This window comes from Panthera pardus, unplaced genomic scaffold (assembly GCF_024362965.1).
Source record: "Panthera pardus isolate Hobbes unplaced genomic scaffold, ASM2436296v1 HiC_scaffold_2, whole genome shotgun sequence".
Classification (NCBI taxonomy): domain Eukaryota; kingdom Metazoa; phylum Chordata; class Mammalia; order Carnivora; family Felidae; genus Panthera; species Panthera pardus.
The window spans coordinates 76,808,300-76,814,299 of record NW_026526765.1 but is presented as its reverse complement, the minus strand read 5'-3'; positions in this window follow the sequence as shown (position 1 = coordinate 76,814,299).

Sequence of the window (6,000 nt, the reverse complement as noted above, 5' to 3'; positions counted from 1 at the left end):
ACAGTCTAAATAGGCTTTACTATTCTCATCAGTAAAATAGGCATAAAAATATATTATAAAATCTTGTCAAGATAAGCAAATGAAAAATTAAGATTATTATTTACAAATATATTTTTCTCCTCTTTCCAAATAAATTTATCAGTTATTTCCTCAATACTGAAGAAAGACAAACCACCTTAAGCTAGAACTAATCAATCTAAAAATAATAAGGGATAATGATTTCATTGATTTTTTTTATGATTAACTGATTAAAATTGCAGCACCACAACTATGTAGCAACTCACTATCCAGATCCTTATCCTTATATTAAAAAATTTTTTTTAATGTTTGTTTATTTGAGAGAGAGAGAGAGAGAGAGAAAAGAGGAGAGAGAGACAGACAGAGACACTGGGTGGGAGCAGAGAGAGAGAGGGAAACACAGAATCCAAAACAGGCCCCAGGCTTTGAGCTGTCAGCACAGAGTCCGATGCAGGGCTCGAACTCAGGAATTGTGAGATCATAACCTGAGCTGAAAGAGGATGCTTAACCAACTGAGACACCAGATGCCTTCTCGATCCTATCCTTATATTTTAACTTAATATACTTTAGTGTCCTTAAATTATAATATTTATAGATTATATAGGTATTACTTATAATGCTATGCTTTATAAATCTATACAACCTATGAATTACGTAGAAATACCATTTTAACAATCTTAGAAATTATAATAATGAGGAAGTAACACAAGAGACAAACAGAACCACTAAATTTAACGTAATGAAAAAAATTTCATTAAAAAAAAATGTTCCCAGCAATCATTTTCTAAAGTTATCAGTGCCTAAGAAATTTTGTCCTTGACATTTCTAGGTCATTTTTGTTACGGTAATGAATGCATTTAGTCCTCAAACACGCACACACACAAACACACACACAAACAATTTTCTTTTATAATAAAATTTGTTTTTATTATGTAAGTCCTTTGTTAATCTTAACTAGGAGATGGTTCTCTTTCAAATAACATTGCATCCACATTTAGGAAGGCCTGCTTCACAAAGTACTATCTGATAATGTTTTTCAATCAACAGAGCCCTTGAAACTGTTCAGCTTGTTAGGCATTTGCTATTGAAGAGTGCATCCATCTTTGAAAACAAGATGCAGGGAAATACAGTCCTCATTTTCTCCAGTACTTAGCTTGTTCAAAGGACTGTAGCCATTTCAAGAGGTGCTAAAGATATGCATTCATAAGGCTTGATCATGCTCACAATGAAGAAGTATAATGAGCATTTATGATTTGAATTGAAGAGTTTCAAAAGGATGCAAATTAGTATCTTATCTAAAAGGATAAAAAAAATACCCCATCAAGTTAAAGAGCAATTTTCCAGACTCTAAGCTTATCATGAGCATTTTCAAAAACAACCAGTGTTTACTACAATGGCTGAAAGCATACCACATTAGTTCACTTCCCCAATGGGAGAGTATTTCAAAAATATCAAGGACTCTCACAACTCTTTACAAAGTACACAAGTGGGGGTAGGGGGATGGTAATAACTGGAAAAGGTCATCCGAGAAAACAGTATACATTTAACTGTCAAAGTTAAGAGTAAAGAGATGTCATTTATATCCATCTTTATTAGTTTTCTATTATTGTATAACAAATTACCGCAAATTTACTGGCTTAAATCAACATCCGTCGATTCTGATCCAATTCTGTAGGTGATTAAGTCTAGGCAAGCTTGGCTGGGCCCTCTGCTTAGGCTGTCCCAAGGCGAAAACCAAGATGTCAGCTGGGCAGAGCTCTTATCTGGATGCTCTGGGGAAGAATCTGTTTCCAAGGTCATTCCCAATGACAGCAGAATTCAGTACCTTACAAAACTGCAGGACTGAGGAAGAGGGAAAGAAAAAAAAAGGATATCACCAAATCTTTTCCTAATAAGACAGGATAGTAAAGGGGAGTAAAATATACCATCACCAAATATGCTTCTTTAATGTATTTATTATTTTTTTCAGCAGGCTGTTTTTAAGAAACAGCAAACACAGGAGAAACTCTGAAAACAGTAAAAGTTACCTTTTTGTAACAGACATTTACATTCATAAGGAAAATCTCCATTTGTAACAGTGTCTCCCTCTAGTATAAAGAAAAGGAGGATGGCCAAATATCTAGAAAGTTTTATCAATGGGGAAGTCTTGGACTTCAATATATATAGCAATCTTACCCTTGTTGAAATGCTTTGCCTGATAACCTTCCATAAGCAGCGTCTTCCTCCCTCAACCTCTCTTGTGTGGCTGGAGATGGTATTTAAGGTGGTAGCTTGGGATATTTCAGGGAGTTACTCAGTTTTCCTGGGTATCTCCGAAGTATACAGGAGGTATACAAGTTATTAAAATTGTGTTTGTTTTTCACCTGTTAATCTGTCTTTTATGACAGCAGGATCTCAGGCAAGAACCTACAAGATAGAGGAGGAATGATTTTTCTTCCCCTGCAATAGACATTTCTTATTTCTCTCTCATTCTTCCCCCTTGACTTTATTTCCCTTAGACATTCCCTTTCTCACCTTTAAAGTACATTTGGATGAACAACATTCACTAACTTTCCTTGATGTGAAAGACAAGATTATAAACCCACATCCCTGTCCAAGTATCTACAGAAGGTTACCCTTGGGCAGACATGTACTGAACTGCTGTAATGGGAAGGCCCACTGCTTCTATACAGTGTGTCTATTTTTAGTGACACCACCCAAGTATCATTTTTTTTGTGAAAAAAACTAAGTTACTTCCCACAATGTTAACATTAGAGCATTTTATGCTACCATTAAAGAGGCACTAATTAGCACACAAAATCAGGACAGCTTTTTATCTTTCCTCTAAATTACAGAAATCATGAAAAATTCTATACTATTTGGTATCATCCTTGTATGTTTTTTATTGCTAGAACTATAGAACCCTGCTAAACTCATTTTGCAAAGCCTACATGTCCACAAATCATTAATAACGTGCATTTACGGTATAAGAATTTTTCTTAAAAAGAAATGTTGAGTTTATTTTAGACAATTACATTCATTTTCACTTTTGCTGCATAATCATAGAAAAGAGTTCTATTAGCAGGCCTCTGGTTTTCTACAAATATTCCACATCAGTAACAATTAATGTAAATAAATTATTTAAATGACAGGTTCCAAGGGGAATGATTCAAAAGTTAGCTTTGTCCTCCAAGCACTGAACCTGGATAGAAGAGGACAGAAGAGCATCATTTTATTTGATTTTCAGAAATCATTGTCTAGAATGTGCTATTCAAAATGTGCTTCTGTAATGAGATAAGAAAATTGCTCCAGAATTTGAATCATTGCTGAGTACATCCAACTTGGAATATATAGTCACTTGTTTCTTCCTCTGTCTAACCCATATTCTAGGCATTTTAAAAATCATTGTGATATTTCAGGGCAAAGGTTCAATTTTTAGGCCATTACTTCTGGTTATCACAGAACTGTGGTCAGTAGGTCTTCAAAAAATACTAGTTGACTTGAACAATTATAATAGTCATATACTTATTTGCAAAGAAATTAAGTAATTTTGGGGTGTCTGGGTGGCTCAGTTGGTTAAGCATATGGCTTTGATTCAGGTCATGATCTCGCAGTCTGTGCTTTCAAACCCCGCATCAGGCTCTGTGCTGACAGCTCAGAGCCTGGAGCCTGCTTCAGATTCTGTACCTCCCTCCCTCTCTGCTCCTCCCCCACTAGTGCTGTGTCTCTCTGGCTCTCAAAAATAAGTAAACATAAAAATTTTTTTAAAAAAGAAATTAATTTTATATATGTGTATATATATACATTACAATCATTTTCAAGTATTTATAAAATGTAGTGGGAGTAGAAATATTTCTGATTATGTTAAACCTTAATTGCTTTCATAATTTAATAGCTTCATCATAATTTAATAGTTTCATTATACTATTTTGAAGACCTAGAGAAGGAACTTTTCCATGGGTTATTTAAAAACAACAGCAAAACAAACAAAAAAAAAACCCATATATCGTACAAGTCTTGATCAAAAAAGAATACAGGCAGGACTGATAAGAGAGCACCTACTTCCTTTCTAATAAAATATTATTTCTGATATTTTCTATTGGGCTTCACAGGATAAGCTATAAGGTAAAACTATCTGTATTAATAAATAAGAAGTGGAACCTTTTAGTATGCAAAAAATCATGTCCAGATGGTAAAATGTTCCCTGTGTCAGTTTGGCCTCAATTACTCAGCTAATTCCTCCTCTGTGTGACTTAAAAAAAAGGAGTGTGAGTGTGTGTGTGTGTATGTTTTCATTAATATAATTATGTATTTACTTACATAGAAATATATTAATGTATTGATTTATAAAAATTATTAATTTATGTGAATTATTTGTTAAGCTCACAACCTGTGACTCCTAGATTCCAGTATTCCCACTTTTCACCCTGATGCAATTTGAACCCAATTACCTTCCCTTAAAGAAAATGAGCAGTGAAAATAGAATTATTGAACAAATAAACAGTGGCTTACTTTAAAAATATCATTCTGACCTTCCCCAAATCCAACTTCCCCCAAGCATATAGACCCTATTCTCTCATCTGTAGTCTTGAGGTAGTCAGCCAGTGAAGCCACGGGCTGGTAGAACCACAGGGGTACATTATAAATTTTTGCATGTTTTGCTTTTAATTTCTTTCTCATCTCCTCATCAGCCTGGGATTAGAAGGGACCAGAGTATTTCACATTTAACACTTTGGTAGTTTACCACCATCAACATTCAGAAGTTCATCACCTTTAATACTTTGTAGTTTCTGTGTTCAAGACGAGGAGATTTTTCTTGTGTAAAATACATTTCTTTTTTTTCCCCAGAGGTAATAGATACAGTTATGGGTCTCAATCTTCTGAAGGAAACCAGTTCCTCTACACAAGGATTTTACCTTTTTTATTCGGTAGCAATCACTTCCTTACTGTAACCAGGAACATGGGGGATCTCAAAGTTTTCTGGAATCAAAGCCAAATGGATCTAATGTAGGAATGCCTAAAATGCCTGTGGATGAAAAAGAATAAATGAATACCAGATCCTTTGATTAGCAGCTAGAAGACATCTGCAGAAGAGTCTACAGACATGTTTTTAAAAGCATCTCTTGCATATCTTTGGCCAGTTCTGTAAACTCTGGCTCTGCCATGTGTGGTAATCCCTGGCTTGAGCTTCTTGAAGACACGGTTTAAAGTCTCAGGCTCATGTGGTCCTGAGTAGTGGATGCAGGTTAACCCTGCTCTTGACCTGTTTCTATCCCTCGTCATTAATGATTAGACCACATTTCTCACCTCAGTTTTTTTTGCCTACAGGATCTCCTCTTTGACCAACCTAATGCTTCTACACTGGAGAAAGGGAAATCAGAAGCCATTATGCTGTAACAAATCACTGACACGCCATTTTAAATCTAAAGTAATTTTTGAAAAAGGAAATTTTAGAAATGTCAATTATAGCCACACCCACAGAGTTCTTAATAAGAAAAAAGGTTGATTAAAAATAGTCAAAGCTTAGAATCACAGAAGGAGGGAGGAGTGCCTAGTAAATCTGACAGTTTTTAATGGCAGAGTACAGAGATTCAGCAGGAAAATGCGAGGATTAAATCTGGTTTTTTTTTTTAATATATGAAATTTACTGTCAAATTGGTTTCCATACAACAGCCAGTGCTCATCCCAAAAGGTGCCCTCCTCAATACCTATCACCCACCATCCCCTCCCCCCACCCCCCATCAACCCTCAGTTTGTTCTCAGTTTTTAACAGTCTCTTATGCTTTGGCTCTCTCCCACTCTAACCTCTTTTTTTATTTTTTCCTTCCCCTCCGCCTTGGGTTTCTGTTAAGTTTCTCAGGATCCACATAAGAGTGAAACCATATGGTATCTGTCTTTCTCTGTATGGCTTATTTCACTTAGCATCACACTCTCCAGTTCCATCCACGTTGCTACAAAAGGCCATATTTCATTCTTTCTCATCGCCACGTAGTATTCCATTGT